Below are 11,534 nucleotides of genomic sequence, written 5' to 3' on the forward strand. Positions count from 1 at the left end.
TGCTTTCAGGGGCATATCCATGGGCTGTGAAGGTTCGCTGCAGGTGGGGGAGGACCAGGGGAGAGGGAGGGATGGGGCACACGCCCTCCCTGCCCCACAGCCAGGGTCCCAGCCTGCAGGAAGCTGTGTGTCATGGGCGTGGATGTGCAGGAGTGTTTGGGTCGGACAGTATGTACCGCCCAGGGAGCCAGGCCCAACCTGCAGGATCGGGGAGGGTGGGCCAGGTCTCTTGCCGGACCCTTATCCAGCCCACACTCAGCCCATGTGGGGCCCTGAGTCATGCCCGTGTCAGGCCGCTGGCCACACATCTGCTGACTCCTGGGCCAGGGACGCCCTGGAGACCAGCCACCACAACTCTGGTGACTGCAGCAGGAAAGGGGTTTCAGGAAAGGGTGCTGGGTGCAGCTCCCACCCCCCAGGAAATGGGTCCCTGTGGAGCCCTGTGGGTAGCTCAGCTGGTTAGAGCTGCGTCCCAATACACTAAGGGTGAGGGTTCAATCCCAGTCAGGGCACATGCAAGGATCAGCCAATGAGAGTATCAGTAAATGGAACAACAAATCCATGTTTCTCTCTCTCTCTCTTTCTCCCTCCACCCCCTTCCCCTCTTTCTCTAAAATTAAAAAATAAAAAATATTTTCTTAAGAAATAGATCCATGTAGAGCCTGGTTTCCTTTCCCGGGCACAGAGGGTTCGCATAGCGTCCCTTCAAAATCATGTCCACCTCCTTGCAGATGGAATGGAGTCAAGGTCATCCTGGATCAGGGTGAGTCCTGAGAGCCATGGCTGGTGTCCTGAGAAGAAAAGAAAGAGAGGGGAAGGCCATGGGAGACAGAGGCAGAAACCGGAGCGATGGTCTATAGGCCAAAGGATGCCAAGAATTACCCGCCAGATGCCGGGAGAAGCACGAAACAGATCCTCCCTCGAAGCTTCCGGAACAAACTCACCTGTTGACTCCTTGACTTCAGATTTCTGGCCTCCAGAACCGTGAACAATTAATTCCTGTTCTTTCAAACCCCCCAGTTTGTGGTCCTTTGTTAGGCAGCCCGGGAATACACCAGCCTGGCCATGGAGAAAGCAGGAGTGAAAGCTGTGTCAGATAGAGGCCAGGGGGCCCCCTGGCGACAGACAGGGGACAGCAAAGGCCTGGTGCTGAGGGGCGATGGCTGGAGGCACCAAGGAGGCCGGGCAAGGAGAGGGTGTGAGGGAGTCTGGGCTGCCCCCTGTTGTCTCTGCCGCCTCCACCAGGTGCAGCAGGACGTCTTGCGAGACTGTGAGCATTTGTCCAGAGGGTTGTCACAGCGCACACTTAAAACTGGTGAACGTGTCCAGGTAAGTACACCCAGTGAGCCCGCCTTCGTGAAAAGAGGAGGGAGAGCAGGCACCCCCACCCCAGGCTGCTGTGAGCGTGGCTGGCAGGGTTCTCGGGATCACCCCTGTCAGAAAGGAAAATTTAAACACACAGGCACCCGCAGAGGTTGGGGGAACGTAGACAAAGGGGACTGCCGTGTGCTGAGGGGGTGGGTTTGCTCATTTCCTGGGGCTCCCGCAACAAACTGCCAAACCTGGTGGATGATCACAGGAATGCGTTTATTTTCTGTCTTTTTATAAATTGGAGTGGCGGCCACCTCGCTGCGCTCCCTGTCTCCGCGCTCACGTTGCCTCCGGGCCTTTCCTAAAGACCCATGTGGTTGTCATTAGGGTCCCCCCGACCCCCCTAATCCAGGTGAAGCTCCTCCCAACTCCTTAATCCCTTCAGGTGCCGGGTTATGTAATTTCCGTTGGTTCCAGAAATGAGGACCCAGACAGACCTGTGGGGGCCGCTGTTCAACTCCGACAGCGGGTGGGTACAAGCACATACATCCAGTCTGGAGACTCATCTGGCCCCACTCCGTGAAGTTGGGCCCCTGGAGAGATAACCCAGAGGAGATTCTTGCACGAAGAATACGATCATGGATCATCGAAAGAGGGGAGCAGCCTAGCAAAGAGGAAGCAAACACCAGAAGTTCATTCAGCGACGCAGCGAGCCCCCAAAGGCACCACGTTGAGTGAGCGGAGGGATCCCCTGAACTGAATCCCCAACTCAAGGAGGATGAGAGCAGACACCTGGAGTAGGGCCCACGCCAAGAAGTTCGAGTTCAACAGTCGCCTGTCAATCGCGCCCCTAGGAGTCCAGGCAGCCCAGCCCCACCTGCTCAGCCGCCAGGTGTGCGGGCACCTGTCCCACCAGCTGCCTGCCCTGACCGCACCCCTCCTCCACAGAGAGCGTGGGCCCGGACGCGCCCCCGTGTGGCCACGAAGGTTAACTGCAGGCCCCCCTCTTCAAGCATCTCAGCAGGCCAGGTCAGCGACCAGGGGAGGACAGCTCCCCATGGTGCTGGCCAGGATCCGGTCCCCAGGGCCCAGCACACCCAGCCCACCTGCCAGCGCGGCTCCCGGCTCAGGCCCCTGTGCCCTCTGAGGGGTCCCCAGTGGCTCAGCGCTGAGCCCAGCCCAGAAGCAGCTCCAGTTTTGTCCCCCCAGCCCCGCTCCAGCCACTTCCCCAAAAGCGCCCGCCGTCCTGAGAGCCCTTCAAGGGCAAAGCTGTGTCTTTGGTTCGTCCCTGGACCCCTGGCATGGAGTGAGCACTCGGTTTGTACCCCCAAACGTGAATAAAAAACTGCCCAAGTGAGGGAACCCGGCCCACAAGGTGCGGCCAGCAGGGGGCGGCAGAGAGCAGAGGCCAAGAGCATGGAGATGGGGCGGGGGCGGGGCGAGGCTCCTCACAGCCCAGTGAATGCACAGTAGGGTCCCTGCAGACACTCGTGGGTTCTGGAGCGGGTCGTGAGCAGCAGCCGTGGCTGTGATGCTGGCATCTTGACTAGGACACATCGGCACAGCCTCGGGCTCTTGAAAGGTGACTTCTGATCTGGTGAGTTTTTTCCAATCCCCATCAAGAGGGAGGATCACAGCAGCTTCGGTCGCCTGGAGGGGACACCAGTGAGCACCCGGAGTATAGCCCGTGATAAGCCAGCCATCCAGCAGGGCAGCCCACGGGTCCTGCGCTCAGATGACATCACGGTCATTAGAACGGAGGAGCCGGTCTCTAGTGAGACACCTGCCTGGTGTGGGCGTGACTCATCGATGGCGTTTTTAGGGTGCAGTGCTTGGGGGTGGCTGAGACACCCCTTCCAAGGTAAAGGGCAACTTATATGTTGCACCTCCTGCCAGCAAAAACAGAGGCATGGGGCACCGTTGGCTCTTGGAGGCAGTGTGTACACTAGGGAACACTAACTACTCCAATCCAGTTATCAAGTGAAAACCCACTGATCACTGCGGGTGTGGCATGGAGCCCAGAACAAGAAGGGATCTGCACAGCACAGGCGGGAGCAGCGGCCCTGGTGCTCAGGCTGTGGGAGGCCTGAGGGGCATGTCCTCCCCAGGGTCTCCCAGCCAGCCGAGGAGAGCTGGCGATGGAACGCTGTGTCCATTGCTTGTGGCCCCTTGATGGGCACCTTCTGGCTTCCTGCCTACCCTGCTCCCAGTTCTCACTGCCAGCTGCTTCCACAGCCTCCCCACCCACCCCTCATCCTGCAGCCCAGCCCTTGTCCTGCCAGGCACCGCAGCCAGTCTGCTGAAGTCACCGCCACCAAAGCACATACCCCCTTCACAAGCCCTGTGTGGTAGGGACCTGCCAGCCTGGCTTGCCCAGAACTGAGGGGTTTCCAGGAGGAGAGACTTCAGGACCTTACTATCCTATACTAGAGGCCCATTGCATTAAATGTGTGCCCTCAGGGACGGGGGTGGGGGTGTCCCTCAGCCCAGCCTGCGCCCTCTCCAAGTCCATACTGCTCACTCCTTACCACCCGCCTGCCACGAAAGTGGGAGAGGATTCCACCACCACCACTGTGCTCGCCAGATGTGAGCCAAGCTTTTGGCTGAGCAACACTCCCCCCGTGGGAGCGCACTGACCACCAGGGGCAGCTCCTGCGTGGAGCATCTGTCCCCTGGTGGTCAGTGCATGTCATAGCAACCGATTGTTCCATTGTTTGGTCCATTTATTATATAGGATAATAAAAACCTAATATGCTAAGTGTTCGGTCATCTGGTCATTCGTTCAACCAATCAAAGTATAATATGCTAATGATATGCTAAGGCCACTCAATTGTCGGGGAGGCTCAGTAACAGCAGCCACAGCATCTGCGGGGATAGCAGGGGCCTGGGTGAGACCACCAGAGGCTGGGGTCCCGTGTGGGGATGGAGAAGCCGGGGTCTGAGCAGGGGCATCCTCACCTGGAGGGACCATCCTTGGGACCCTCTCTGCACCCCTTCATCCCCTGGCACAGGAAGGGCAGGCGGGGCCGCCTGGCTGGGCCATGGGCAGGGAGAGCTTCTCCTCTCTCAGGCCCACCCAGGTCGGGGGTCGGTCAGCAGGCAGTGCGGAGCTGCTGCTGGGCTCTGACGCTGCCTCCCCTGGACCTGCCACCTGCTGTCACTGGGCAGCAGCCATGTCTGGCTGCACAGATCTCAGCCACAAAGAACAGTCAGGCCGGCGGCCTGAGCAAGGAGAGCTGCTGAGAGGGTGCAGTTTTGCTGGAAGAAGCCCGGGAGAACTGGGCCCAGGCAGTCGGGCCCAGGGAGGCAGAGCCCCAGAGCTGCTGCTGGGCCCCTCAAGCCACGGAGCAGCCCCTGAATCTGCTGAACCCTGTGAGGCAGCGTGGAGCTCCCCACCATCTGACTAGGAGGCACGTGGCCTGTGGCCACCCTCACTGCCACCAGCTGAGGCCATGCACATGCCCCCTGCAGGGTGCTCTCCAGAAGCTGCACGGAGAAGCCTCACTGCACCCCTTCATCCCCTGGCACAGGAAGGGCAGGCAGGGGCCCCCTGGCTGTGCAGTGCAGCCTGGATTTCTTGTGGGTACAAGTCAGAGAGAGGCATCTGGGAGGCAGGTGGATGGAGCAAAGCTGGGCAGAGGGCGAGGCTGGAGCACATTGTAGGCTGATGACACCTTGACCAGCCCACAGGGAGACCCAGGTCCCTGTCCCCACTGGGACTCAGTGCCAGCCCTGCCTCTCCCTGCACCAGCCAGGAGGCACCTCCTGGGGCGCAGCAGCCAGAGGAACTGCCAGGCCTCCCATCAAGTCCTGCCTTGAAGGGGGACCTGACCCGCCTCTGTGTCTGGCAACATCCACCGCCTTCTGCCTCATGTGCTGAGGAGGCGGCCAACAGGACCACCGAGGAGTCCCTGCCCAGGAAACTGGGAAGCAGAGGCTCAGGGTACAACTGAGGCCGACAGGGCCCCTCCACTGTCCACCTGGATCCCACCCTTTGCTACTAACTGGGACTCTGGGACTTACCTGGTAGCATGACCCAGACCCCCATCCCTGAGGGGCTGAGCTCAGCTCACATGGAATTACCAGGTCTGGTGGCTGCACGTGTCCACCTGCCATCACATTGACGAGGGGGAGGCAAGAGACACCCAAGGGCCCTCACCTTCCCTGCCCCCCATTGTGACACAGCAGCCCTGCCTCTGCCTGGTGCTCAGTGTCATTGTCCCACCAAGATGGTGGCACATCTTGCTCCCTGGCCTCCAGACACAAGGAGCTCAATGAACCCAGAGCAGCTGTCACTCACATCTCAGGAATAGTCCTCAGTGCAGGCTGCATGGCCTGTGTTGTCCTGCCCCTCGTGGGGCTTGCCCATCACCAATACTTTTACCACCATCCTGTCTGCTGCATCCTGTGAGGCCAGTGCAGCTGGACCTGCAGCAGAGCCCTGTCCAGCTCTGGGACCACTCAGAGCCGGCAGCCTGTTGTGTGGCCAGCGTCACGGGCTGGAGGGCACTGTGAGGTGGGGAGCACGCTGCTTCCCTGAGAGGGGCAGAGGCCCTCACTGGCCTGTTGTTTTGAGGGGGGCCCCTGGGTGCTGGGCCGTGGGAATCCTAAAGATTTCCTGTGGCCAGGCCCCTGCCTCCTCAGGGGTGCGCTCTCCCTCTCAGGAGCACACAGCCTGGAAGCCTGTAACCTCACCAGTGACGGAGTCAGTGTGGACCAGTGCGGTCCCTCAGAACCTGACCTGCTTTAGAATTAAGTGCAGATGCAACCAGTTCCGATGGGGTCAGAGTGGAGCGGGGGAGGCCCTAAATCCAATGATGGTTCCTTGTAGGAAGAGGTGAGGATGCGGAGAGCACAGAGGGGTGGGGAGGACGGGGTGGGGGTCCAGGGGTTCCTCCCCAACTAAGGGTCCCAGCACCACCAGCAGCTGCAGGAGGCAGGAGCCTGGGAGTAGGTGTGGCCCCTGAACAACTTGATTGGGGCTCCTGGCCTCCAGCCGGTAAGAGGATGCATTTGTGTTGTTTTAAGCTCACACCCCAGTCGGGGGCTGTCACGGCGACCCCAGGACACCACACAGGGGAGAGCCTGGTGGTGACTGAGGTGTGATGTCCACCTGGAAGGGCATGGCCCTGCATGGAGTCTCCATTCTAAGCTCTGAAGGTGGCTATTGTCACCTCAGCCAACGCCTGTGGGCCCTCCCCAGGGAACCCATGGGCACTGACCAGGCCCTGCAGGGGTCTTTTGGGGGACACATCCCTGCTGGCTCAGTGTTGCTCACCACTATGGGCCCAGGGCTCAGTCAGAACTGATTTCAGAGAAAAGAGGCAACATGCCCTGCTCCTCAATCTCCACCCAGGCATCTGGTTCCGCCCACATTGTCTTACAGCTGAGCCAGGAAGCCAGGTGCTCTGGCTGTGATTCCAGACAAGTGAGGTTGGGGGAGGGGGGACAGCCCTGAGCCCATCCTCTGGACAGAGTCCTGTGGGTTCACCCCATGGCCATGCCTGCAGACACAGACCCAGGCCCAGGCGTGGCTCACTCCAGCCTTCCCTCCAACACCAAGTCCTAGGTCCTTCTCCCTCCCCTGGGAGCGCTGGCCTCTGAGTCACTCAGACCCTCAATCTTAACCCTGGAAACACTAATGTCTGACTACACCCTCACCCAGGGAGGAAAGCCCGGCAAAGACTCACAGTCCCCAGAGCCCAATGGCAAGGCAGGCAGCCCACACCCTCCTGGGGGGGACAGGGGACCTGGATGTGTGTGCACCACCTGGCAGCTGCCCACCCACAGGGCCCCGTAGACAGGCAGTCACTAATGCAGAACGTGTGCCTGGAACCCGAGGGCGAGGGCACAGGGCCAGGCTGTACTGTGTCACCTCCTCCTCCCTCCCTGGGCGGAGCAGATCCCCAAGGGGGCCATCTGCCCGGTGGTGCCTTCCAGCTGAGTCTTGGGCCTCATTTTCCCAGGAAAAGGCTTTCCTGGAGAGCTCCTGGCTGCCAGGAACCCAGACTTCAGTCCTGGGCACATGGGGGACTCAGCTCCTGATCCGCCCGCCCTGTAGCTTCCACTCTCCCTAACTCGGAGTCCAGGGCCCCCCTAAAGATCGGGTCACAGTGAGAGAGGAGGGCTGTTTCCACCCTGACCTCGGGGGGCAGGGGTCCTGGCACTGAAAGGTCTGGAAGGCCGCCACCCCATTGTAGAATCAGACTGGGGACCAGCCTGTCCCTGCAGGGTATGGAGCCCCCTCACCCACAGTACAGGCCGCCTCTGGCTCCACAGGCCCTCCTGGGTCCTGGCCCCAACCTGCAGGTGCATGACCCACCCCAGCCGGGCACCAGCCATGCCCCCCAAATCCTACTCCAGCAGGAACTGCAGGTCACTGCCTGGGGCAGGAGGGGCTCCACAGCCCCTTCTCACTCCCTGGATTTGAAACTGAAGCTCCTCTGTCCAATGGGAGCCCCTCCCACCCCCGGGGAGAAAGGAGGGGCTCTGCTGAGCCAGAGGGGACGGTGCACCTAGGTGCCTCTCCAGCAGGGGCGCCAGCGACAGTTCAGCGGGCCTAGGGAGGATGGGGGTCCCCTCTCCACCCTCCTCTCTGGATGCTTCCAAACAACCCAGACCCAGGGGAACAGGGAAAGATGGGGCCGGAAAGAGGGGGACTGGCTGGTCCCGGGCCCCTGCAGGTCTGCCCTGCTCCAGAGAAGCTCAGAATGGGGAGACTGAGGGTCTGCATGGAAATGAGGCTGCACTTCATTTGGACCCAGGAGTTGATCACATTGGAAAATGGGGTTCGTGCGCTGCGGGTCAGAGGGAGCAGCGGTGACCATGGAAACACAGCACCTCCTGTTTGCATGCGGCCACGTCCAGGTCATTAAAGCCTCCATGACACACTGACTGCGACTGAAGGAGGAAGAGGACGGTCTGCACCCTCTGGGGCGGCCCTCCGGGCTGTGGCCTCCAGCCCCGGGCAGCAGACTCACCCCCACCCCAGCCAGGAGAGCCGCCAGGTCGCCCTCTTCCAGCTGCAGCCATAGCTGCCCATCCCACCTGGTCCCCCTCCCAGAGCCTGGGCCTCCCCAGCAGCACCACCACCCACTGGCCGCCTTGGCCACGCCCACAGGTAAGTCCACTGAGTCCAGAGCAGTTTTTCATGCAGTTTAATGAGCTACAGAGGGTGGGGAGGAGGCAGGAGTCCTGCAGTGCCGGCCGGACTTCAGAGCACATCCCGCCTCTCCCTTTTGCCTGTCAGGGGAGAGAGGCTGATGGAGATGCTGAGGCAGGAGGATCTCAGAGCAGGTGGGGGGGGGGGGGGGCGGGCTAGGTGCAATGAAGAGCTGGCACTGGGAGGGAGCAGGGAGGGTCCCCCAGACACCCTGGAGGGCCTGTCTTCATCTCATGGGCAGCATCCTTGCCCGGCCCCGGGCTCAAGGAGAGGAGTGAATATGACGGCGGATCCAAGGCAAGAAAGATGTCACTCGGGCATAGACTCCAGGAAAGTTGGGAAAACAGTACTCGGACCCCGAACTCACCAGGTACCTGGACCCAGGTACCCCTCCATTTACAGACCAAGGGGCCCCCAGAGTCACCCTGTGGGAAGAGGAGACAGGTGGTCAGTACTCAGGGCCCCTGCAGGCAGGAGCAATGGACAGAGGACACAGTCTGGGGGTCTCACCTGGTAGGCGTCCCGGCCCCGGCTCCCAGCACACAGCATGTCTTCCGTGATAACCTTGTTGATCCTGAGGTATTGCTGCCCACAGATCTCATTCGCCAAGATGGGGACCTCCACTTCCTGCAGATTGTAGGGCGGCGGCAGCAGCACTGTGAGGAGAAGCCCAGTGAGCCTGTGGTCCTGAGGGGGCGGACAGTCACAGGCCGCGGGTTCTAGAACCACATGTTGAGCCTCAGTGCCCTCAGGGGACCCAGGGAGTCACCCAAGACCCCAACTGTCTGGGTTCACTCGAGGCCAATGGGCTGATAATCTCTAGGCTGACACTGTGGGCACCAAGCTCCAAAAAGAAACAGGGAATATATTTTTATCCACAAATAATTTTTATTGGGAAAAATCAGAGCAGGTGCTTTCCCCCAAGAAATGCAGAGTGAGCGGCCCTACTGTCAAATTTGACTTTGTCCATTTAATAGTGAATCCTGGAGCACGTCACTGAAGTTCTCTCTCCTCGTTCTCCATCCCACTATCAAGACTCAGGGAGAACAGGGACCCCCGGAAGGGAAAACACAGGGCCTTGTGCAGAGTGAGGGAGAGAAATGCCCATGGCACCCTGGCCAGTGTTTCTCACTGGTGAGAGCACTGGCCCGAAGGGTCCCAGGTTTGATTGTTGGTCAAGGGCAAGTACCAGGGTTGCAGGTTCAATCCCCAGCCCCAGTCGGGAAGGCAACTAATCGATATGCTTCTCATATCGATGTTCCTCTCTCCTCTCCCTTTCACTCTCTCTAAAAATCAATGGAAGAAATATCCCTGGGTGATATTTTTTTTAAAAAGATGCCCATGGCCTTGCCTCACTCTTGCTACTTTGGTCTCTGCTCCTTAACAGACTCCTCTCATGCTGTCTCCCTCCTACACTCAAGGGAGACCCCGGAGGGACCCCAGCTCAGACCCCAGCTGAGCCTCCTCTGTAAAGCCTGGCCCGCCCCCTGCATCGCCCTCAGTCTCCTCCTCCCACTCCCACTCGTCACCTGGTTCTCACCTCCAGGAGCAATGCGGCCCCAGCCAGTCACCCAGCACCTTGTGCCTGGGGCGAATGAGGAGGAGGCTGGCGGGAGGCGGAGCCACCTGACACGATTAGATGGTGGCATGGGTGCCTCCAGTTTGAGAAGTGCCACATCCGCCCCACCTAATACTCCCTTTTCAAGGCTGTACTTGGGGTGGCGGATGATCCTGGCCACCTGCACACTGTCACTGTATGAGGGTCTCACTCATCCTAGTTGGACCTTAAAATGCGGAGTCACTGGGTTTCTCCTGGGGACAGAAGGCCAAAGGCTTCTGAGAGGCTGTGGCAGGGAGTGGGCCAGCCCCTCAAAGCCCAGAGACCTCCCCTCTGTGGTGGGCAAGGGGAGCGCCAGGAAGCTGAATCCTGGTGGGGGGTCTGCAGCCACTCAGCCCAGCATCTGCCCCCAACACACATCACATGCCTCCCGACACTGTCCACCCCGACCCCGGGTGCTGGCAGAGTCAGACTTACCCTGGAATGCAGTGGGCAGCGGTCAGCACCCACTGGGGATGGATGAGGGAGCCCCCACAATCGAGACTCCACTGGGAACTTGTTTGATTCCAGAACCACAGGCCCACCTGCCACGGCCACGCCCCATAGGCAGCATCATGCCCCCCCCATGATGCCCACCAGCTCAGTCCCTGGTCCGGGATCTGGGGAAGCAGAGGAGGAGCCATCAGGGACCCAGGCACCGCTGCCCGGCACTCAGCATGGCCCCATCCTCAGTCCCTCCCAGAGCCACCCTCAGAGGGGGACCGCCACCCATCCCAGGGGCGGCCTCTGAGAGGTCAGTCAGGGGTTAGGAGAAAAGCCAGGTTTGGGGGTCAGGGCCCACCTGAGGTGACAGGTACGGAGCCCCCCAGACAGGGGAGAGTCAGGACCAGCAGCCACAGCATCTGCAGGGGGAGAGGGGAGGGAGGAGAGCCAGTGAGGAGATGTGGGGCGGGGATACAGCCTGGGAAGGGAGAGGATGGGGCTTTGAGCAGCGTCCTCACCATGCCAGGTCTGTCTGCCTCTGTCCTGGACCCTCTGAGCCCCTTTATCCTCCTGCCCAGACAGGCCCAAGGGGAAGCCGCCCTCCTTTGGGGTGGGGCCTGGGAGGAGGCGGGGCTTATGCCTTCAGTGGGACCAGTGGTGACCAGCAGACCAGCTATCAGATTAGAAATATGGTGGGTCCTCTCTGAGAAGACACTCAGTATTGGTGCTGGAGCCCTAGCTGGTTTGAATCAGTGGATAGAGCACCAGCCTGTGGACTGAAGGGTCCCACGTTTGATTCCGGTCAAGGTCACATATCTTGGTTGCAAGTTCCTCAGCCCTGGTCAGGGTTCATGCAGGAGGCAAACAATATGTCTCTCTCACATAGGTGTTTCTCTCTGTCTCTCCCTCTCCCTTCCACTCTCTCTATAAATCAATGGTAAATATCCTTGGGTGAGGATTAACAAGAAATAAAAGTAATAAAAATATTGGTCTGGAGACATTGCAGTGGTAAGTGACAGT

General features: G+C 60.0%; 1 pseudogene; it reads right to left on the minus strand.

Annotated features, from left to right (window-relative positions):
- Positions 1–8,735: 8,735 nt before the first annotated feature.
- On the minus strand, positions 8,736–10,933 carry LOC111824716 (annotated as a pseudogene).
- Between the last annotated feature and the right edge of the window lie 601 nt (positions 10,934–11,534).

This window comes from Myotis lucifugus, unplaced genomic scaffold (genome assembly GCF_000147115.1).
Source record: "Myotis lucifugus unplaced genomic scaffold, Myoluc2.0 scaffold_4633, whole genome shotgun sequence".
Classification (NCBI taxonomy): domain Eukaryota; kingdom Metazoa; phylum Chordata; class Mammalia; order Chiroptera; family Vespertilionidae; genus Myotis; species Myotis lucifugus.